Below are 25,204 nucleotides of genomic sequence, written 5' to 3' on the forward strand. Positions count from 1 at the left end.
AGGAAGGAGGGAGGGAAGGAGGGAGGGAAGCAAGGAGGAAAGGAAGGAGGGAAGGAAGGAGAGAAGGAGAGAAGAAAGGTGGGAAGGAAGGAGGGAAGGAAGTAGAGAAGAAAGGAGGGAAGGAAGGAAGGAGAGAAGGAAGGGGGAAGTAAGGAGGAAAGGAAGGGGGAAAGGAAGGAGAGAAGGAGAAAAGAAAGGAGGGAAGGAAGGAGGGAAGGAAGGAGGGAAGGAGGGAAGGAGGGAAGGGGAAGGAGGGAGGGAAGGAAGGGGAGTAGGAGGGAAGAAACAAGGGAAGGAAAGAGGGAGGGAGGGAAGAAGAAGTAGGACCGTTGTAAGATAAGATGGATCTATGGGATGATAAAAAAGCAATCTTCAAGTATATTGTCAACAGTAAGGAAAAATTGTTATAAATACATATATTAATAACAGTTATGAGATCATATAATTGTGAATGTATATATGAAATTGATAAAATAAAATAAAATAAATTTTAAAAAAAAGCACTGGAATTACATTTAAAACAGTTAAAAATTGACAAAATCACCATCAGTCAAATGCAAAAAGCCGCACTGCTTGGATCTGCACGCATATTACGAAAATACGTTACGACGTCCTAGGCCCCTGGGTGGGGCCCGACTAGTAACCAATCCCAAATCCGGAGAAACAACTGGCCGCTGTGATACAATTGTATAATAATAATAATAATAATAATAATAATAATAATAATAATAATAATAATAATAATAATAAGCAACTGAATGAAATTTTACAAAAGGGCCAAATTGATGAATGGTTGACAACTGGAAAAACATACTTGATTCAGAAAGATGCAACTAAAGGAACAACACCTGAAAACTACAGACCAATAACATGCTTGCCAACAACCTTCAAATTACTCACAGGCATTATTGCAGATAACATGATGGATTATTTGGAAACAAACAACATCTTGCCAATAGAGCAAAAAGGCAACAAAAGAAGGAGCAGAGGCACAAAAGATCAGCTCCTAATTGATAAAATGATATTAGAAAATTGTAAGAACAGAAAAACGAACTTGAATATGGTCTGGATTGATTACAAAAAGGCATTTGACTCACTGCCACATAGTTGGATCATAAAATGCTTAGAAACAACTGGCATTAGCAAAAATATTACATCCTTTACTGAAAAGGCGGTGAAACAATGGAGAACTGAATTGGCAGTAGGGAATGAGATCTACGGAATGGTTAATATCAAGCGAGGAATTTTCCAGGGTGATTCACTTTCACCTCTTCTCTTCATCATCGCAATGATCCCACTATCAGTAATCTTAAAAAAAATGAAATTAGGCTACCAAACAGCCAAAGAAGCTGAAAAAATTTCGCATTTACTATATATGGATGATTTGAAACTCTATGGAAAGTCAGAAATAGAAATCCAATCATTGACAAACACAGTCCGAGTATTCAGCACCGATATTTCAATGCAGTTTGGCATGGAAAAATGCACCACTGTATCCATAAAAAGGGGCAAAATCACTGCATGTGAGGGAATTGAAATGCCCAATGGCCAACTAATTAAATGCAAAGAAAATGAAGCCTACAAATACTTAGGAATTCTGCAGTTGGATAACATCAAGCATGGAGAAGTAAAAACTGTTGTCAGGCGAGAGTACACCAACAGAGTTAGGAAAATTTTGAAATCTAAATTGAATGGTGGAAATACAATCAAGGCCATAAATACCTGGGCAATACCAGTTATAAGATACACAGCTGGTATAGTTAACTGGACACAAGCTGATTTGGACCTTTTGGACCGAAAAACCAGGAAACTAATGACAATGCACTACAGTTTACATCCACGTGGTGATACTGATAGACTATATCTGCCACGAAAATCAGGTGGCAGAGGATTATTACAAGTGAAGCAAACAGTTGAAGAAGAAAAACATGCACTGGCTGATTATTTAAAAGGAAGTCAAGAACATCTATTAATCGAAGTAAAGAACAAAAATCTACTGAAGGCCCAACAGACGAAACAAGAATACAGAAAAGATGTGATAAAATCACATCTAGAATGAAGAGTTGGCAGAACAAAGCACTGCATGGCCAATTTCTGGAAAAAATAAAAGATAAAGTGGACAGTGAACAAACTTGGTTATGGTTAACAACAGGTACATTAAAGAAAGAAACAGAGTCACTAATCCTGGCTGCGCAAGAACAAGCTATCCGCACAAATGCCATTAAGGCCAAAATCGAAAAATCCTCTGATGATGCCAAATGCAGACTTTGCAAAGAAGCTGATGAAACTGTTGATCACATACACAGCTGCTGTAAAAAAATCGCACAGACTGATTATAAATTGCGGCACAATTCAGTAGCGCAAATGATCCATTGGAATTTGTGCAAAAATTTTAATATTAAAACAGCAACAAACTGGTGGGAACATCAGCCTGAAAAAGTCACCGAAAATCAGATGGTCAAGATCTTGTGGGATTTCCGTATACAAACGGACAAAATACTGGCGCATAATACACCAGACATCACACTGGTTGAGAAAAACAAGGTTACAATCATAGATATTGCAATACCAGGTGATAGCAGGGTCGCCGAGAAGGAACATGAAAAAATCGCAAAATACCAGGACTTAAAAATCGAAATTCAATGACTATGGCACAAACCAGCAGTGGTAATTCCAGTGGTAATTGGCACACTGGGTGCTATTCCAAAAGCACTGGAATTACATTTAAAACAGTTAAAAATTGACAAAATCACCATCAGTCAAATGCAAAAAGCCGCACTGCTTGGATCTGCACGCATATTACGAAAATACGTTACGACGTCCTAGGCCCCTGGGTGGGGCCCGACTAGTAACCAATCCCAAATCCGGAGAAACAACTGGCCGCTGTGATACAATTGTATAATAATAATAATAATAATAAGCAACTGAATGAAATTTTACAAAAGGGCCAAATTGATGAATGGTTGACAACTGGAAAAACATACTTGATTCAGAAAGATGCAACTAAAGGAACAACACCTGAAAACTACAGACCAATAACATGCTTGCCAACAACCTTCAAATTACTCACAGGCATTATTGCAGATAACATGATGGATTATTTGGAAACAAACAACATCTTGCCAATAGAGCAAAAAGGCAACAAAAGAAGGAGCAGAGGCACAAAAGATCAGCTCCTAATTGATAAAATGATATTAGAAAATTGTAAGAACAGAAAAACGAACTTGAATATGGTCTGGATTGATTACAAAAAGGCATTTGACTCACTGCCACATAGTTGGATCATAAAATGCTTAGAAACAACTGGCATTAGCAAAAATATTACATCCTTTACTGAAAAGGCGGTGAAACAATGGAGAACTGAATTGGCAGTAGGGAATGAGATCTACGGAATGGTTAATATCAAGCGAGGAATTTTCCAGGGTGATTCACTTTCACCTCTTCTCTTCATCATCGCAATGATCCCACTATCAGTAATCTTAAAAAAAATGAAATTAGGCTACCAAACAGCCAAAGAAGCTGAAAAAATTTCGCATTTACTATATATGGATGATTTGAAACTCTATGGAAAGTCAGAAATAGAAATCCAATCATTGACAAACACAGTCCGAGTATTCAGCACCGATATTTCAATGCAGTTTGGCATGGAAAAATGCACCACTGTATCCATAAAAAGGGGCAAAATCACTGCATGTGAGGGAATTGAAATGCCCAATGGCCAACTAATTAAATGCAAAGAAAATGAAGCCTACAAATACTTAGGAATTCTGCAGTTGGATAACATCAAGCATGGAGAAGTAAAAACTGTTGTCAGGCGAGAGTACACCAACAGAGTTAGGAAAATTTTGAAATCTAAATTGAATGGTGGAAATACAATCAAGGCCATAAATACCTGGGCAATACCAGTTATAAGATACACAGCTGGTATAGTTAACTGGACACAAGCTGATTTGGACCTTTTGGACCGAAAAACCAGGAAACTAATGACAATGCACTACAGTTTACATCCACGTGGTGATACTGATAGACTATATCTGCCACGAAAATCAGGTGGCAGAGGATTATTACAAGTGAAGCAAACAGTTGAAGAAGAAAAACATGCACTGGCTGATTATTTAAAAGGAAGTCAAGAACATCTATTAATCGAAGTAAAGAACAAAAATCTACTGAAGGCCCAACAGACGAAACAAGAATACAGAAAAGATGTGATAAAATCACATCTAGAATGAAGAGTTGGCAGAACAAAGCACTGCATGGCCAATTTCTGGAAAAAATAAAAGATAAAGTGGACAGTGAACAAACTTGGTTATGGTTAACAACAGGTACATTAAAGAAAGAAACAGAGTCACTAATCCTGGCTGCGCAAGAACAAGCTATCCGCACAAATGCCATTAAGGCCAAAATCGAAAAATCCTCTGATGATGCCAAATGCAGACTTTGCAAAGAAGCTGATGAAACTGTTGATCACATACACAGCTGCTGTAAAAAAATCGCACAGACTGATTATAAATTGCGGCACAATTCAGTAGCGCAAATGATCCATTGGAATTTGTGCAAAAATTATAATATTAAAACAGCAACAAACTGGTGGGAACATCAGCCTGAAAAAGTCACCGAAAATCAGATGGTCAAGATCTTGTGGGATTTCCGTATACAAACGGACAAAATACTGGCGCATAATACACCAGACATCACACTGGTTGAGAAAAACAAGGTTACAATCATAGATATTGCAATACCAGGTGATAGCAGGGTCGCCGAGAAGGAACATGAAAAAATCGCAAAATACCAGGACTTAAAAATCGAAATTCAATGACTATGGCACAAACCAGCAGTGGTAATTCCAGTGGTAATTGGCACACTGGGTGCTATTCCAAAAGCACTGGAATTACATTTAAAACAGTTAAAAATTGACAAAATCACCATCAGTCAAATGCAAAAAGCCGCACTGCTTGGATCTGCACGCATATTACGAAAATACGTTACGACGTCCTAGGCCCCTGGGTGGGGCCCAACTAGTAACCAATGCCAAATCCGGCAAAACAACTGGCCGCTGTGATACAATTGTATAATAATAATAATAATAATAATAATAATAATAATAATAATAATAATAATAACAACAACAACAACAACAACAACAACAACAACAACAACAACACTATTCCATTCCATTCCATTCCATTCCTGGTTTGTCATCTAGGATAAGCATAAGCCTTCCCTTTCAGTTACCTCCAGCTTGCTAGCAGGTAGTCCTCGTGGATTTATAGAGAGTAAAGTGGTTTGGCTGGAAAAATAAACCAGGCAATAATTGATCCTGGCCTCAGTTCAAGTTGACTTTGAAGCACAGAGAAAATGATCTGAAGCTCCTGCTAGTGACAGCTTTCCATTTCTAGTGAGAGGTTGGGTTCAGCCTTGCAAGAAGCTGTGAGTTCTCTCTCCGTGGCTTCTTCTTGAATGAAGCACAATCAGCTAGCTTTATACACTACTAGGCTAAGCCAAGCCAACCACTGGATCCTACGATCCTTTGGAGTTGGGCAGCCAATCAATTGACATGAATGAATAAATGATTCATCTATATTGAAACCAGTCCACAGAGTTATCTTTTTTTGGTACTCATCAATTGTCACTGGTTTACTAATAGGATAAATGCACTACTAAACAAGTAGTCCTTAGTTAACAATGGTAATTAGGACCAGAAAGATAAATAAGATGGGTGGCAAATAAAGGTAATAAAATAAATAAATTAGTACTTGATTCAAATGAATCAAGATTCAAAATGTGCATTTTGAATTCAAATTCAGGAGGAGGAGAAGGAGATGATTTTGGTTAGGAGTATAAAGTGGATAAATAAGCAAAAAGAGTTGGAAGGGACCTTGTAGGTCATCTAGTCCAACCCCCTGCCCAAACAGGAGACCCTGCACAGATGGCAGTCCAGTCTTTCTTGAAAGCTTCCAGTAAGGAAGCTCCCACAACTTCTGGAAGCAACTTCTGTTCCATGGGCTGATTGTTCTCACTATCAGAAGCAACCTGTGAGGGATCCACTATATAGGTTACCCAACCAGCCAGAAGATCTTTGGATGTTCCTGGTTCTTCTTTGGAGCTCTAGGAGGTCAAGACACAGAACAGAATAACAAAGTTCCCCCCACCCAAGCAGGAGACCATACACCATCTCTGACAGATGGCAGTCCAGACTCTTCTTGAAAGCTTCCAGAGATGAAGCTCCCACAACTTCTGAAGGCAACTTCTGTTCCATGAGTTGATTGTTCTCACTGTCAGAAAGTTCCTCCTTGTTTCTAAGTTGAATATCTCCTTGATCAGTTTCCATCCATTATTCCTTATTTGGCCTTTGGGTGCTTTGGAAAATAGATTGACCCATCCTCTCTATGACAGCTCCTCAAGTATTGGAAGACTGCTATCATGCAGTGACGTGCGGTGAGCTTCATGGCCGGTGAGGCAAGCGCAAAAGCCCCGCTGAAGCCACGGCGCCGCATCCGCCATAGAGTAGGACCAGGGCCCACTCTATGACGGACGGCGCCGGGACTTTAAAGTCCTGCCATCGGGGCCCTGCTGCCACTTTAAAGCCCTGTCCACAGGCACCGACTGCTCCAGCGAGGCTTTCAGCTCCATTCCAGTGGGCAGAGAGGGCGAGGGAGGACTGGAGGCGATGGGCGGGCGGGCGGGCTCAGCAGCACCGCTGCACCGGCAGAGCCAGCCTGAGGGATGAGGGGCAGCCAAGCCTCCGTGGCAGCAGGGCCCCGGTGGGAGGGCTTTAAAGTCCCAGCGCCGTCTGCCATAGAGCGGGACCGGGTCCTCCCTTCTACAGCTCACACAGCCTTCATGAACCAATTGCTGATGGAGGGGAGAGAGAAGAGGAGAGGACTGCCGCCCTCCGGGCCAAGCATGTCAGTCTCCAGCTGCGGGCTGTAGCTCCACCTTTAGGCATGCTGGGTGCTGGAAGCCGGCTGGCGCCTGACAGCCAATGGCTGAGCGGCCCCAGGGGCGGCTCCCGGCCGGCAGCGAAGCGAGGCTTCTTGGGCGACTGAGGCTTGGCCGCCCCTCGTCCCTCGGGCTGGCTGTGCTGGTGCAGCGGCGCTGCTGAGCCTGCCCGTCCATCGCCTCCAGTCCTCCCTTGCCCTCTCCGCCCACCGGGATGGAGCTGGAAGCCTCGCTGGAGCAATCGGTGCAAGCGCGCATCTTCAAGATCATCGTCATTGGGGACTCCAACGTGGGCAAGACCTGCCTGACGGTCCAGTTCTGCGGCAGCACCTTCCCTGCCAGCACCGAGGCCACCATCGGCGTGGATTTCAGGGAGAAGGCGGTGTTGCCGCTGGTGAATGGATGGCCCGGAAAGCATGCCGACACTTTAAAGTGCATGCCGTCTCGGCCCACCATAGAGCGAAACATGTCCTGGTTTGTAGCCGGGAGGCACGCTGGCACTTTAAACTGCATGCTGCCACCCCGGCCATACAGCGGAATGGAATGGTCTCTCATTGGAATGGTCCTTGAGATATGCTGATATTTTAGCCATCTCTGCTAGGTTTGTTACTTTTAATGTCCATTCTTGAATAGTAGGCAAATCTTTCTTCCACCAGTATTGCGCCACCAGCAGTCTTGCTGTGGTTATTAAATGCAAAATCAGGTAAGTCTCTATAACTGTACAATCAGTAATTATACCTAACAAAAATAACTGAGGGGTAAACTTTATCCTTTTTTTTAGAACATTTTGCATAATCCACCATATTTTTATCCAAAATGCTTTAACCTTTTTACAAGTCCACCATATATGATAGTATGTAGCATCAGCACAATCACATCTTCAGCATTTAGGTTGTAAATTAGGATACATAGAGGCCAGTTTTTTAGGATCTAAATGCCATCTATTAAACATCTTATAAAAGTTTTCTCTCAAATTTTTGGCTTGTGTAAATTTTACATTTCTTACCCAAATCTTTTCCCATGTATTCAACATTATTGGTTCTTCAAAATTTTGGGCCCACTTTATCATACAGTCTTTAACTAATTCTGTTTCTGAATCCATTTCCATTAATGCAATATATAGTCTCTTTATATGCATTGGACTTTGATCTCTAATTTGTTTTAGTAAATTATCCTCGTCTTGCATAAAACCGATTTTTTGATCTTTTTTCCATCTGGCCTGTAACTGCCCATACTGAAACCATGTTTGAATAAGCTTTTCCGCTTTTAGTACATTCAAGGGTTTTAATTGTAATACACCTCATTCTAAGGTAAGAAGCTGTCTGTATGTAATTACATCCTGTTTTTGTACTATATTTATGTTTTCTATTGCGTGTTTAGGAATTGCCCACATGGGTATCTTATCATTTATTTTGTATTGATATTTTTTCCAGATCCGCAATAGAGCATTCCTTAAAACATGACTTTTAAAGTTCTTATCTACCTTTTTGTCATATAGCAAGTAAGCATGCCAACCATATACCAAATCATGCCCTTCGATATTAAGTATTCTATCATCTGTTAAATTAATCCAGTCACTAATTACCGATAAAACTACTGCTTCATAATATAGTTTTAAATTGGGTAATTTCAAACCTCCTCTCTCACGCACATCTTGCATTATTTTTAGTTTTTTTTCTCGGCTTTTTCCCTGCCCATACAAATTTATTAATGCCCTTCTGCCACTCTAGCAAATTTGCATCTTTTTAAAGTATTGGTATCATTTGAAAAAGAAATAAAAATTTAGGTATTTTCACTGCTGCTATTCTTCCCAACAAAGATAATTGTAATTTTACCCAATTTTTCATCTCTGTCTGCATGCTGCGCCATAGTGGCTTATAATTATACTTATATAATTTCCCATTTGAGGTTGAAATATAGACTCCTAGATATTTAACCTTTTTAACTATTTCACATCCTGTCATTCCTTCTAATTCTTCCCTTTGTTTAGTGTTCATATTTTTAACTAGCATCTTTGTTTTCTCTAAATTTATTTTAAATCCGGACACCTGGCTGTATTGATTAATCATATTCATTTAAACCTTACTAGAGTCCTGTGGTTGGGTTAATGTTATAACCAAATCATCCGCGAAAGCACGTAAATCATCTGAGCCCTGTATTTTGTTCAACAATAGTTCCAAAGTTATGATAAACAGTAATGGGGATAAAGGACAACCCTGCCTTGTACCTTTCTCGATTTTAAATGAATCTGTTAAGCTTCCATTGACTATGATTTGAGCTGTTTGTTCCTGATATATTGCTTTAATTGATTGTAAAAAGTGCTCTCCTATTTGCATTTTTTGCATTATTTTCAATAAAAATTGCCAATTCACTTTCTTGGCATCTAGAAATATAAGCGCAGCAGGGATTTGGTTATTCTTTCCCAAATATTCCAGTATATTAACAATTTGTCTTACATTACTTCTCATTTGTCTCCCTTGTATAAAACCTGTTTGATCATTATGAATCAATTGTTGAATAACCAACATTAACCTATTCACTAGTATTTTACTAAAAATTTTATAATCTATGTTAAGTAATGATATAGGTCTGTAATTTTTTGGTTGATTAAGATCTTGATCCTCTTTTGGTATCAGGGATATGAAAGCTGTCCTCCAAGATGGGGGTACCTTCCCTTCCATTTTGATCTTATTAAATAGTTCCTTAAGAGGTTCTACCATTTCTAATTGTAAATTTTTGGTATAAGCCAATGTCAGGCTGTCTGTATCCAGTGCTTTCCCTACCTTTAGTTGTTTAATTACCTGGATAATTTCCCCCGAAGTTATTGGTTGATTCAATCTTTCCCTCTGCTCATCTTTAACTATGGGTATTTTTTCTTTATCCAGGTATTTATCTATATCTAAACCTTGTATTTTGTCATTTATGTACAATCCTGTGAAAAATTCACGAAAAACCTTTTGAATCTCATCCTGTTGATACACTTCCTTCCCTTTATAATGTAATTTTGATATATTGCAAAATTTCTGTTTCTTCCTAATCAGATATGCTAGCCATCTACTAGATTTATTTACATTACAAAAAGTGTTATGTTTTGCGTATAGCAAGTTATTAGCCACCTGGTCTGACATCAGCATATTAAATTGCTCTCTTAATAAGGTAATTGCTTCTTTAATCTTCTTATCTCCTGGTTTAGTATTAACTCCTGTTCTCTCTTCCTGATTTCTTCCTCTAGTTCGATTCTTTTCCCCCCCTGTTTATGTCTTTGTAACCTATTTAAATTTATTAGAACTCCTCGCATATACGCTTTACTTGCATCCCAAATCATTTCCATAGATGTACCCTTATTCATATTAAAAACAAAATATTCTCTTAACAATTTTTAACATTCATTAATATTTTTCTCATATCTAAATAAGTTTTCATTCAATCTCCAAGTCCTTCTTGCTTGCGTCCCAAATTCCAGCTCCATCCAAACCGGATTATGATCTGATAAAACTCTGGAGCATATCTTCGTCTTCTTCACCCTAGAAAGCAAATCATTGGTTGTTAGTATAAAGTCAATCCTAGAAAAGGATTGATGCCTATCGGAAAAAAATGTAAAGTCATGTTCTTCTGCGTTCCTTTCTCGTCAGATGTCTCTCAGTTCGAAATCATCCATCATATCGAAAAAAGACTTGGGTAATTTCGCTTGCGTTTGGATATTTTGCTGGAGACCCTTCTTGTCTTTCTTGGTATCCATAACACCGTTCCAGTCACCCAATAATATGCAAGATCCATAGTCCCAATGTACTAACTTAGTATGGAGTGTTTAATAAAATTTATCTTGTTGTTGATTAGGAGCATATATTCCCATTAGAAGTATCCTTTTCCCTTCTAATACCAATTCTATTGCAATACATCTTCCTTGGGAGTCTGCTTCAATTAATTCAGCTTTCATGTCCTTTCTTAAGTAAATAACTATACCATTTTTCTTCTCAGAAGCAGAAGCTACAAAGTGTTGTCCAAGTCTTGTATTAATCAAATATTTCTGGTCAGTTGATCTAATATGAGTCTCTTGCAGGCAAATTATATCATTCTTAAATTGTTTCAAATAATGATTTGTTTTCTTCCTTTTCTGTGGGGAGTTTAAACTGTTAACGTTCCAGGTTAAGAACTTAGTTGTCATCTTTAGCTCCCTGAAGTTTTTTAAGAGCCATCTGGAAATCCTGTAATTTGGCTTTTGGCTTGGCTCCACCCACTGCTTCTGAGCTAAAACCTGTGAATTCTTGGATGGTAGCGTGTGTTTGTTGTAAAGCTTGTTGCTTTTTTATTCTTGTTCCATTCGCCTGGTAATCACACGAGTTTGTCTTTGCTCCTTCGTTCCTTCTAGTTCTGAGAGAGGAAGTTGGTCCAGCCTTGGTGATCCTTGCGTAGCTTGTTGTCTATCCTGTCCTTCTTGTTCTCTTTCTCTGGGTCCAGGAGGGGGGGAATGTCCAGCCTTCAGTATATTATTATAAAAATCTTGAGCCTTCCATACTGAGTTAAGACAATATCTTTGCCCCTGGTAAGTAACTGCTAGCCCATCTGGGGCCTCCCATCTGAACTTAGCTGACGATTTTTGAGCTAATCGACTAAGAAGGCATAGTCTTTCCTTGATCTCAACATTTTGGGTGGTATTTCCTGCAAAACAGTCACCTCCTGACCCCCAATTTGAAGCTTAGTTTTGTAAGATTCTTGCAGTCTCAAATTCCTCATATCTCTCGTAGCAAAATACACCACAATGTCTCTTGGGAGTTGCTTTTGTCTGGTGAGCCAGGAATTAACATGATATATCTTATCAATCTGCCAATCAAAATTCCCTCCTGACCGTCCCATCAATTGATCAAAGGCTTCTGAGAAAATCTGTTTCAAATTTTCTTGATTTTTCTCTTTGAGGTCTCTTATCCTTAAGGCAAATTCCATCTGTCTATACTGCAGCATTATAATTTCATTTTCTGCATCACCAACCTTTTGTTGAACCACATCCATTTTCGTTACCAGATTAATATTGGAATCATTAAGAGCTTCCAATTTATTTTCAATTCCAGATACATAACCAGATAGGCACTTAAAAGCCTCTAAAATATCGTCTCTAATTTGTTGATTCCGAATCTTGACCAAATTCATAAATTATTCTGATAATTCCTTATGAGCAGCAGATATCTCTTCCTTTATTTTAATTTCCATCACAGCAGCATGATTTTTTAAGGCCTCAGCTAAGGCCACGCTTAGATCTTTTTGCAGTATTTCTCAGGTCAAAGGCTCCCCTACAGGGGTAGGAAGGGATTGGTGGGGGAGTAGTGACTGTAATTTAGTTCCAGGAGCAGGTGAATTACCAGCGCTCTTCGAGGCAATCTTTTGCTGTTTAGAAGCCATTCCACATTTAATCTTCTCCACCCAATTACTAAATCCAGGCAAACCGCTTGTCCAGCAATTACTATTTAAGTTAGTAATAAATCATTACTGATTTAATGATCTTTAAATGTTCTGAGCTTCGTAGAAATCTGTGGCTTCAGAGCCTGACCCCTCCTACAAAACTGTTCGGCGCCATTTTCTGTGTATTTCTAGCAAGTAGTTTGTCAGAAGGAATTCTTTAAAAATGGAGTTAAAGTCTTAATACATACAATTAGAAGTTCTCCAGTATAAGCTCTGCCCGAGTTGGAATCAGTAATAAATCAATCCTTGAGGTGAGGGTGGACGTATGCCTTTGTTCTGCAAAAAAGGCAAAAGAAGTCCTTGATGCAGAGATTCACTATGTTACCGGGGGGCTCCGTCTTTCCACCCCCAGATTTATGTTCTGGGGTGTGTGTGTTAAATGGAGCTCTGCCAAAACACAGCTTGCTCACCTCCTCCTCCTATGCCCGGAGAAGAGGTAATCAAACTGTCAAACAGTTGATGGATACTGTTTACACAGCTTAACACAGCCAAGGATCCAGAGCTATTAAAAACAACAACTCCTCTCAGACCACGCCCATCCGGAAGTCTGCAGTATAATATCTTGCCATCAGTGACACTGGAGAATAAATACTGCAAAATCTCTATGTTGAAAGGCTTTTTCCCTCGTAAAGAGAGGTGCATTGGATCATGAACTCATATCCTACTGGCCCTTAATTTTTACTAAGGCCCCCTGTTACTGTCCCCTCTTCTTGGCTGATGTCCAGATGGGTTAGTAGAATTCATTCGGTAGAAAAGGGCTCCAAGAGAATTTGGCTGTTGCAAAGTTCAAATTTGTAGTCCATAGAATTTGTGCAGTGTTGACCACAAACACAGCTATAAATCTTTTTATCATGCCTTTTTATCATGTACATCACATTGTACTTTGTATCTCATGAGTGCTTGTTTTAATGATGCCTGAGTCAGTGAATGTAATAAAGTTTGACTTGACTTGATTTGACATTAGACACTGAGCACATTTAATGTGGAATTGTGTGTACCTTCGAGTCCGTGCTGACTTCTAGCAACTGCCTGCATGGGTTCCTGAATTTTTCTCAGCAAGATTTCTGAAACGCTTTGCCATTGCCTGATTCCGAGGGCTGAGAGAGAGTAAATGGCCCAAGTCACCTAGCTGGCTTTGTGCTAAAGGCAAGACTGGAACTCAATTGCCTCTGGGTTTCCAGTCTGATGCTTTAACCACTAGACCCATGATGGCGAACCTATGGCACAGTTGCCACAGGTGGCACGCAGAGCCATTTGTTAGGGCACATGAGGCATTGCCCTGTCAGTTCCAGCGTGCATGTGTGCGCTGGTCAACTGGCTTTGGCCTTCTTTTCTACGGGCAAATTGGAAATCACTTCCAGTTTGCTCAAAGGGACGTTTTTCACCTTCTGGGGCCTTCAGGAGACTCTCTGGAGGGCAAAAAATGGTGCTATGAGCAAACTGGAAGTTACTGTTCCCGAACTTATGCGTTGCCCGTAGGGCCATTTTTCGCCCTCCGGAGGCTTCAGGGAAGCTCCTTAAGCCTCTGGAGGGCCTCTGGGGGGGGGCTGTTTTTGCCCTCCCCAGGCTTCCATAAAGCCTCTGGAGCCTTGGGGAGGGGGCAAAAAACCATGCCAAAAGCGGGGGGAGCGCTGGTCGCATGCGCATGCGGACAAGGGGCAGCACACACACATGTGTGCATGGGTCTGTAAAGAACTGTAAAACTGATGCCTTTGATATGTTCCCCCTTCTACCTGAGAAGGTATCTCACCTTTGATCTGTGCCTTTCACAACAGGGAGGCAAATGGCCAATCCTGGGAACAGAGGAAGGAGATAATGCTGGTAAGGCTAGTGAGGAGTATTGTAAAAGCAGGATGTTATTCTATGATGTCTCTAACTGTATAAAAAGGAGCTACACCTTCTCTGAAGGGGAGTTCTTCCCTGCATATCCTTGGGGTATGTTGGGAAGAACTGACCATCATGTCTTTAAACTTTAAAGATTAAATGCTGATTGTTATTCAAGCCTCCATTTAAGTCTCATGCTTGGCTCATTGTGACTTGGATGTGTTCTAAAACTTCTATGGTTCTCCTGTGTGCTGCTTGGGGAATCCAAGCCAATGTTCCCTCTAATTTTTTTTCAGTGTGTGCGGAAAAGTATAATGTTTGAGTGACACATTTTCATGTCTGAGCACCTGAATTTTTTTCACAGATTTCACCCAAGACAACAACGAAATCAGTGTTATTTGAAACTCAAAGTTATGTTTATTCAAGGTACCCGCTTAATTAAAAGTGTTACATAATATATAACTATAATATATATAGTAAGTTGAGGACTACTTGTATTCAAGTTCAATGGATGAGACTCTATGGGGAAAGGATCAAAACTTCCCTCTATCTACATTTTCCATACTATGAATTACTTTATATGCTTTATATTTCCCCCCTTACTATCCAATAGTCTGCAGTGATATTAGCAAGTTATGAATAAATTACCCATTGATGTAGATTAGCAATTGGGTATATAAACCTATTATTTATTGAGTTGCATGTATACAACATTTATATATTGGCTGGCTGTAAACTATATTTAACCATTTGTTTTTATATGATGATCCAAGAACTGGAACCATTTGCTGTATCAATGCTATGGATAGTAACACCTAGCTGACCATGGCTGATCCCCCCAAAACTAGTAGACTCTTTACTGCTGCCAAAACAATCTACATGGAGGTTAGGCCAATTTGAACTTGTTAAAGAAATCTGATCAGTCACCTTTGAGAGGATGAACCAACAGAAAATAAAGTTGGTTTTCAATATATTAAATGGCTCATTTAATATACAGCCCTTTCATACGCAAATAGTATAATAATGCATGGAATGTGTGATGAAATGTTGATTTGTAAGTACTAATTTTCAGACGTAAAAATACAAAGATGCATAACAGATGCGAACCAATACCGTAGGTTAGTTTTCTATTTCCTGAAAATTATCCCTTTCTTCTCTTGTGCCATTGGTAAAAAAACAGAAGACTAATTCAAAGCATTTAAAAAGAAAATACATAATGACAGCATGCAAGTGTCAGCAAAAGCCTCCACCTGACAGATAATGGAAAGAGGTATATAACCCTACACTTTCAGAATCAACCAGAAAGAAATCCCCTCCCAGACTAAACGTTTTGTGTGTGTGTGTGTGTGTGTGTGTGTTTCGCGCCTATACTTTGCAATAGATAAGTGCAACAGACCGATTGGGATCCTGAAATCCAACCGTTTCCCCTAAGGCAGAGTGCTCTAATATGCTTCCAGCAGCCCTTCCAGCCGGTGGTCCTGTTCACGGTTATCACAAGGAAGCTCCACACCGTTAAGTGGAGATTACTTTCAGGAAAACAATTCGCGGACTCGCCGCCTGCCCTACACACTCAGAGCTTCAAAAACAAGTCCCGGATAGACGCCAATAAGCGACGGGGGGGGCTGCAGGTTCCGGGAGATTTAAGTACTCCGCTCTCCCCTCAGGGAAAGAGGAGGCAACCACTAGGAGCAGCCCCAGCGCCCCCCAGACCACACAGCAAAAAGGATGCAACGCGCCCATCTGAACTAAGGCACAAGCTGCCACCACCGCAATTCCCTCTCCACCACCGCCTCCCTCCCATCCATCACACATTTCCTTCCGTCTCGGGGGTAGATGCGGAGGCCGAATCTACCCCCGAGACGTTCCCACCTTTTATTCATGACCACCTTTAAGTTGCTTGTGCGGTGATTGGCTGGGCCTGCCGAAAGATGGAACTGGCTTGGCAGCACAGCCACTCCTTGACAAGCTTGAACAGAGTCCTGGGCCAGGAGTTGCTGGTGGTGGCGGCGGGGGAGGATTTTTATCTGCCGGGCTTGTCAATTCCTCTCGGTCCTGAATTGCATGGCGTCATTTCGGCTTCATTGCTCGCCCCGGCTGGGCAGTTTCATTTTGGGGGAGGAAGGCGGCTGGTAGAGCCGAGGATTTATCATGCTGAAAAACACTGCGCAGCAGTTGGAAACTGTTGCGCGGCATTTTCTTGACAGGTGCATGGCCGCACAGCCGCGCAGCTTAGAGGGAACAGTGATCCAAGCATGGGTTAACTTTGTCCATTAGCCTAACCTAGAGACTGAGTTACGTAATTGTTGGCGATGCCTCCTCTGACTGGATGGGTCAGTTTTTTAACTCAGTCCAGCCTAAAGAGACGTATATCAACTTTCTCTAGACTAATCGACAAATTACTCAGGATTCCACAGATTCATTTTCATTATTTGGATGTGTGTGACTTTTAGTGATAAACTTTAAGGCACGGAGTGGGGGTGACGACAATTCGTTGTCAGTTACAGCACTCACAGCGTTGAGAGCGTTCTCCACGATTTTAACTTCAGAGAATTCGGCAATGCTGGAACCGAGCCATCTGTTTACTTCCGCAGCTTCATTCGGGAGTTGGTTTGCCACTCCTTTGGCTGCCACATGTGCTGGGGATCAGTTTGCCATTCCGCGCCGCTTGCAATGGGAACTACCCGCCCTGGCCGGCGCGGTCTAATTTTCCAATTTTCATCAATGTGACTTTTCCGGACCGCTGGGCTCACCGCGAGTTCGCCGCGGCGTTGGCGGAGCCGCCGAGCTGGATGTGGCTGCGGCAATTCAAACGGCGCCTTTTAAAACTCCCGCTGAAATTGCGGCTGCCATTTTGGATGCCTTGGTCCGTGTGCGCGTGCTGGTCAGCTACAAGGGGCGTGTCCTCGCTTTTGCACCCAGGCAGAGATGTTGCATCAATGGCTCTCTCCCTCGTTCCCTTTCTTGCCTGGTCATTCGGCAGTGAGGAGGTTGTGCGCAGTAGTTTCTCAGTCTCACGAGGCATTAGCGAATGGAGCAAAATCGGCCTTGGAGCTCCAAAGTGCTTATTAAGTCGGTGGAGATTGAGCCTTTTCACTTCTTTCCATTTAATACCATGGCAGATCTACTTATCTCCGGAGGTATTGGGGAGTCCAGTAATGCCCCTCAGCCCCCTATTGGAGTTGAAGCTACCCCAAGGTCTAGCAGGGCCACCACCAGGGCCTCTACCCAAAAGCCCTGGGCCTCATCCACGACCCCAGATAGAGCACATAAGCGCAAGTCCAAGGCATTGGACAAGGCATCTGGGACGGCTAGCGGTTCACCCCCTGTGTTAGTTCCTCAGCGGATCTCTCCCGCTCCTCCCCTGTGTCTCCCAGGGAACCAGGGTTGGCCCGCTGATCTTCCCTTGCCCCCAATGTCTACTTTAAAGGAGGGTGGATTGGGGCCCCAATCGCCTCCGAGTCTCTCGGAGATAAGCCTGGCTTCAGCCCATGCGCCTCCAGGTCCTGGGCCTTCAGCCACCTTTACCCCTACTGCTGCAGGCCTGAGGCCCACAAAAGGCCAGGACTTGGGACTTCCCCCAGAGTTATACCACATGATATCTACAGCAATTTCCAAGGGTGTGGATGCAGAGCTACATCGCAGGGCTCAGGTGCCTGGCCTACTGCTGGGCCTACAGAGTTACCTAATCCTCAGGCAGATCCACCTTCGCCTCTTCCCTCAGTTTACAGTGAGGATTCGGCCTTGGTGGAGGAAGGGTGAGTTGGTCATTCGAAAGACTCATCAGGCTGCGGCCTGGGCCTTACGTGCTGCTACTGCGGCATCTTCTTTAATAGGACATCCTTGGTCTGGCTCAGGCAATTGTAGGGTAGGCTTGGCCCCGATGACATGCGCCTTCACCAACATATTACCAAGTTGATGGCATCATTGGAATTCTCTGCGGATGCTACACTTAATGCAGTGAAATTCGCATCCCGGGCTGTGGTGTCCAACAAAGCATCCTGCCGATTGTATGGCTCCGCCATTGGCAAGCGGACGTCCGCTCCAAATGGCGGCTCGCTTCCACCCCATTCAAGGGCGGGGCGCTGTTTGGGCCAGCACTTGACCCAATTCTCATTGAAATTGAGATAAATGCTCCCATCTACTAGTAGGCGCGCTGACAGGAGGCAACAGCCTTATAATAGATGCCAGCCCTTTCATGCAGGGGACTCGGGATTCACTACCGCCCCCTATGTTCCCCAGTATAACAGAACCTTACCCATCCTCAGGACAGGGGTCAGGATCGTACGGGAGCCAGGGATAGGGGTCACCAACAGAACCAGGCACACCTCCAGGTGAGGCGGCCATTTTGTGGAGCCGGCAACCGGTCCTTTCGGGGGTACCGGTGACTCACAAGGGGAGGAGCCTATCGGCGGACGCCTTCTGGACTTCGCTCACCAGTGGGCGGAGACCACGCCCGACGCTTGGGCCCTCCAGGTGGTGAGGCTGGGCCTCACTCTAGAATTTCTCTCCATCCCCCCGAGGTGATTCATCAAGTGCCCTGTACCCAGGTGCCAAGTGAAAAGGCATCTAATGGACTCCAAGATACAACATCTCTTATCCATCAACGCTATAGAACAGGTTCCAAAGCGACGGGAAGGGCTAGGTTTTTATTCCATCTTATTCCTAGTGCCCCAAAGCTCGGGGGGATGGCAGGCCATCCTAGATTTGAAAAGGCTCAATCTGTACATCAAGTATCAGAGGTTCAAGATGCAATCCCTCAAAAGCATCTTGGCATCAATCCGCCAGGGCGACATGATGACATCAGTCAACATCAAGGAAGCATACCTCCATGTGCCCATCCATCTGGCACACCGGAGGTTTCTACGCTTTCATTTCACTGGACGCCACTTCCAGTACCGGGCCTTACCCTTCGGCCTATCACTGGCCCCTCAAACGTTTACCAAGCTCCTGGCGGTTGTAGCGGCATCGCTTCGCTCAGTCCCCATACGAGTGAATTGTTATTTAGACAACATCTTGGTCTTGTCTCCATCACAGGCCCTCCAGGATCTGCATCGCACAATGGACACATTACAGAAACACGGGTTTGTGCTGAACCTCTCCAAGAGCCACCTGCAGCCGACCACGTCGTTGCTCCACCTGGGGACCATCATCAATTCCGTGACGTGTGAGGTGTCCCTGTCTCAGGAAAGACGACAGAGCATCCAGCACCTGGTGAGTCAGGTATCATCTCAGAGACTCTTACCACTGGCAACACTTTCCCAACTACTCAGGAAAATGATCTCCTGTATAGACATTGTTCCCTGGGCCCGGTTCCATGCTCGCCCTCTTCAATGGTTCTTGCTTCCCTTCCAGAGGGCCCACACCAGGCATTCTCAGATCAAGGTTCGGCTCCCGCCCAAACCACTCAGGTCCCTTTGATGGTGGACGTCCTCCAAACTCCTCAGGGAGAGTCCATTCAAGGAACCGGACCAAATCCGAATTACAACAGATGCCAGCCTCTTCGGGTGGGGGGCCCATGCCCTGGATTGAGTCGCACAGGGCTGCTGGTTTGATCAAGAGCTGAGAAACAGCATCAATTGGCTGGAGCTCCGAGCCATCCGTCTAGCCCTCCAAGAATTCCGGGACATAGTATCAAACAACCACATACTGGTCCTGACCGACAATGTGGCCTCCAAGGCCCATGTCAACTGCCAAGGGGGCACCCACTCCAGGACCCTGATGTTGGAGGCGGGAAGACAACATCACTGGGCAGAGAGCAGACTGTTGTCAATTCAGGCAGAGCACATCTCGGGCGTTTCCAACACACAGGCGGACTGGCTGAGCAGGGCCACTGTGGATCAAGTGGAGTGGCGTCTATCAGGGCTTTGGTGCCCCAAGTATTGGACTTTTTGCAGACGGGACTTGACAAGGACTTAGCCCCCAACACACTTCGCCGGCAGGTCACGGCCTTGTCCACAATGATTGGAGGCGGCCATGGCTGTCTATTGTCTCAACACTCACGGGTCCAATCCTTTCTAAAGGGAGCAGCTAACCTCAGACCGTGCACCGTTACCCGACTTGGGACTTGACTCTGGTACTCAGAGTCTTGGTAGCTATCACATCGGCCAGGAGGGTGTCTGAGCTGGCAGTGCTTTCAGTTCGCGGAGACCTCTGCATATTTCACCCCAACAGAGTCGTTCTTCGCTTGGACCCGGCCTTCCTTCCAAAGATCAACACCTTGTCCCACAGGGCACAGGAGCTCATCCTCCCGGATTTCTGCCCCCGCCCTTCCCATCTACAGGAATGCCAGTGGCATCACCTGGATGTGCGCAGGACTCTTCGGCGCTATGTGAAGTGCACTGCATCATTCAAGAGGTCGGAGGCACTTTTTGTTTCCTTCCAGCCATGCCATCAGCCGATGGTTAAAGGCATGCATCGTTCTCGCTTATGACAGCCACTCCCGACAGGTCCCCAGGTGCATCACTCCTCATTCTACCAGGAGTGCGGCTACCACAGCAGCCTGGGCTACGCAAGCCTCAGTGGAAGAGATTTGCAGGGTGGCTACCTGGTTGACGCCATCACCATTTATTAGACATTACAAGATTGATATGTATGCTTCAGCTGAGGTCTCCTTTGGGCAGTGAGTGTTGCAGCGGGTGCTCTCTTCTCCAGAGGGCCCAGACCAGCCTAGCTCCCGCCCTGGAACTTAATTGCTTTGGCATGTCCCATGCTTGGATTCCCCAAGCAGCGCACAGGAGAATGACCGTTGACTTACTGAACGGTCCTTCTATGTGCGCTGCGAGGGGAAACCAAACCCGCCCGCGGCTTCGGCTGGCCAGGGCAAAGTCAAGACTCTGACTTGATGACTGACTTTACTCTGACTTGATGACTTGAGTTTACTCTGGACGTAACTATTGATACCTTTTTCTGGGCTACGACCATCAGTGACATTGCTACAAATCTTTTAACGGTTGACCTTTGTACAAAACTGACCCATCCAGTCAGAGGAGGCATGGCCAACAATTATGTAACTCAGTCTCTAGGCTAATGGACAAAGTTAATCCATACTTGGATTCCCCTCGCAGCGCACATAGAAGGACCGTTCAGGTAAGTCAACGGTTGATCTCAGAGTATTCTCAAACCTTACATAACTATAGAACTCAATTGTCCATCCATTTTTGCACCTCTAGAGGTGACGGACAATCATTCTGAATTTTTAGCCAAAGTGGAGGTTTGAAAGGATGACTCTGTCCACAGTTCTTTCTGGAGGACTTAAAGTTGAGACAGCACTAAATAGTTCTTGGAGTAGTTAAATGGCGGGGACAAATTGTGAGCAAAGGGACTTTCAGATTTTGATGTCAGTCTCCAGGTCACAAAGTGAGCTCAGGCAGATGTGTCCCACTGGATGGCTGTTGACTTTGCACGTTTCCTCAAGAATTCTTCTGCAAGGCATAAAAGCCAAGACAGAGGAGACACCAAGCTGGACCATCGACATTTAACGGCTGTTGGTTCTTTTTCATCCAATACTACTGGGAGGGGGGGGGGACGACAAAGTTGACTTTTCTCACCATCTTCTTGACCCAGATATGCAACATTGCTTGGTTCAACATGATGTCACGGTGCAGAAACTCAGCAGGGGAAAACAATTTAATTTATTATCTTCAGGTCGTTAGCCTTCTGCTAATCTGTGGAACGGAGCCATTTGGACTTTTTCAACAAATGGAGGTTAGAAAAAAACCAAGGAATAGCACAACATCTGAGCTCACTGAGGGTAAGAGTTCATTTTTTCCCTTGAGGGAGTTTATGAATCAATATGAATCAATATTGGCTTCTGCTTATATTATTGTATACTGTCAGAAATTAGTTGTTTTCTAGCCTAGCCAATTGTAACCTTAATACTGGACTGCAAGTGTTTTCTCACTGCTGTGTCTCACTTCTATTCTTGGCTTCAAAGCTAGGCATATTTTTGAAAGCTAGTAGAAGAAATTGTTACACAGGCCGCATAGATAAAGGAACCAAACTAGGGAGTTTTCCTGGCTCATAAATCCTTAAAGCATTCCCCCGAAAAACAATTTGACAAAAAGGGGGCAGCCACCCACCCTCTACACAAGGCCATAGGAATATCCCATAGATAAGGGAGACAGAGACAGGGGCTTGAACAAAAGAACGCTTTAAAGATCAGGTTGGTAACGAATCTTTGCCTCTGATTGGATAAACTGTGTGTCTATCTGCTTAAAAGGTATATAATACTCTGAGCCCCGCTTCCAGGGTGTGGCTATTCCTCACATGCATTTGTTTGTATATTTTGGAGATAGTTTTGTCACCCAGCTTTTGCTATGGCCATCAATAAAAGGGGATACTTTTTGCAAGCCTTGTCTTCAGTCTCACTTTCTTGGGCATTTCAGTGGCTCAGGGAAACTGCTGGAACCTTACACCCTTAAGTGGGTTTGGGAAGGTCATTGTTCCATTGTCATGGGAAGGGCTCTATTGCGATCAAGGACTCCTACCATCCCTATTCCAAACAACAACCACTACTAGAGGTAGTCCTCAACCTACGATCACAATTGAGCCCAATATTTTCTACTGTTTACGATCTGGCACAAAGATGTAATCCATTCTCAGACATCGAAGTGCAGGTAAATTTGCTAAATACGGTTGGAGTGGATGTGGGAGTTGGCTTGCATTCACGGAGATCTGCAGTGAAAATAGTTGAATTCATTGCGAACCAAATCAAGACCACTGTGTTTTCAAGGATTATTGCAAATAATCAAAAGGTGTGCCTAATAATCGATGAAGTCACAACATTTTCAATGAAAGCAGTACTGATAGTTTTTATTACAGTTGAGGATCCAGAATGCCCAGCAACTGTCTTCGTTGAGCTTTTGGAATTAGAGAAACAAGATGCGGAGACCATATATTCCGCATCGATGGGAAGCTTGCATAAAGTTGGATTTACCACCGAATATCTACAGAAGAATTTAATCGCTTTCTGCTCCAATGGTGCCAACGTTATGCTTGGAAGAAAATCTGGAGTCAGTGCCAGAATAGCTCAAGACTTCCCAAACATCGTCCTCTGGCACTGCTTGAACCACCGCCTGCAACTTGTGCTGGATGATGCAATAAGAGAAGTAAAGCAGATCAACCACTTCAAGATCTTCATTGATTAAAATGCATACCACCTTCCACAAATCCTGCAAGAGCCAGAATGACCTTTTCCAAATCTCCAAACATTTGGCCATAGAAAATGTGAAGATTGGCAGAGTTTTGGGACCAAGATGGGCTGCCTGTAGTTTAAGGGCAACCATAGCTGTGTGGCGTGCTTATCCAGCGCTACATCAGTTTTTTCAGGCAATGAAAGATTCCCAGGCATGGCTTCCCATTTTGAAAATCTAAATTTTTTGAAGGATTTGGTCCTCATGATCGATATCCTAAATGAGATTTCTCTTCTGTCAAATGCCTTACAGGGGAGAGAGACAAATATCATCATGGCCGAAAAGTTAGTATTGCGAACAATCAATGCTTTTGAAGTGCTTAGACAGAGAAAGGGCAGATATGAAACAGAACTTGTGGAAGTGCTAAAAACACAACCTTTCAAAAACATCAATTTAGCTCCAAATCAATGATTTGTTGCCCTTCCTCATGACAAGCTTCTGTCAAGCATCATCACCAATTTGAAGAAAAGGCTGATGGATTGCAACCATCTAAGAACAGGTAGCCTATTGCCAGCCGCAAACAAGTTACACTTTATCACATATTTGGAGCCAGATTACTGGAACATTGAAGAGGTAGTCGTTCCATGGGCTGAGGCAGAGGAAGGATTGGTTGCATTTGGAAGTATTTGTAATTATGAAATTAATTTGAACGACTACAGAGATTTTTTGGAAAATGTGCTGAAAAATCCAGACAAGTACAAAATTCCTGACAGTATCAGAAAAGCTAGAGATATTGTCAGGACAATTGCTGTTAGTTCGGCAGAGGTGGACAGGGGGTTCTAAAAAATGAACCTCATATGTTCAGAGCAAAGAACACGCCTAATTGTTCCAAACATAAGTAATCTGATGGTGATAAGTGTTGTTGGCATACCTGTTGAGAGATGGGACCCAATTCCTGCAGTGAAGGTTTGGCTCAGAGTGCAACACCACATGGCTGATGATCCACGAGTAAAGACCAGGAAAGCTGAAACACAGGAATCTGGAAGCCTAAGAACCGTATGGAAATATCAACAACCAGGAAATCAATAATACAAACAAGTACTTGAGTGTATCGCTTTCATTGTGTTATACTTATGTAAGGTGTAAGTGCAAGCAATTACTTGCTTTTTGTGTCTATCCTTTGTGCAGGTTGTTGGAGCAAAGTGATAAGGTGGTGTGCAGAAGACCGGCAATCCAGTGAGATCCTTCCTCTGTAAGTAGCTGTCTTAATTGCTGGGTGTGCTCTGTGCTGTGTTCATCCTTGAGATAGTGAAGTGCAAGCAATTAAAGTCTTGCTTTCTGTGTCTGTCCTTTGTGCAGGTTGTTGGAACAAAGTGGTGAGGTGGTGGTGCAGAAGACACAAAAAAGGACAGTAATTTTCCTTTTCTATTATTTTGTGTGCTTGTTTCATCCTAACGCAGTGCATGCAATTAAAGTCTTGCTTTCTGTGTCTCTCCTTTGTGCAGGTTATTGGAGCAAAATGGTGAGGTGGTGGTGCAAAAGATGCAAAAAAGGACAGTAATTTTCCTTTTCTATTATTTTGTGTGTTGATTCATCCTAATGCAGTGCATGCACTGAAAGAGTTCATTTCTGTGTCTCTTCTTTGTGCAGTCCATTCATTGGAGTCAGTGATACTGAAGACTGGCAAGAACAGTCATCTTCCTTCTGTAAGTAGTTTTTTAATTTGTTTTTGTACTTATTTTAATCTTATTGTCCATTGGGGCAAAGAATTCAATGACATCGTCTTGGCCACTCCTACCCGGTCACATGGCCGGCAAGCCACTCCCATCTGGTCACATGGCTGGCAAGCCACTCCC

At 43.3% G+C, this 25,204-nt stretch overlaps 1 long non-coding RNA gene across 1 annotated transcript in view; it reads left to right on the forward strand.

Annotated features, from left to right (window-relative positions):
• LOC148043141 (uncharacterized) overlaps nt 1-25,204 on the forward strand; it is a 72,326-nt gene that overhangs the window by 43,163 nt on the left and 3,959 nt on the right. Inside the window, exons 3-5 of the long non-coding RNA XR_015698366.1 lie at nt 21,862-21,967; nt 24,537-24,600; nt 24,708-25,054. This is a non-coding gene — a long non-coding RNA (uncharacterized LOC148043141). The remainder of the gene's footprint in view (nt 1-21,861; nt 21,968-24,536; nt 24,601-24,707; nt 25,055-25,204) is intronic.

The sequence above is a fragment of the Thamnophis sirtalis genome, unplaced genomic scaffold (genome assembly GCF_051295495.1).
Source record: "Thamnophis sirtalis isolate CommonGarterSnake01/CBP01778 unplaced genomic scaffold, rThaSir2_p1.2 scaffold_13, whole genome shotgun sequence".
In the NCBI taxonomy this organism is placed as follows: domain Eukaryota; kingdom Metazoa; phylum Chordata; class Lepidosauria; order Squamata; family Natricidae; genus Thamnophis; species Thamnophis sirtalis.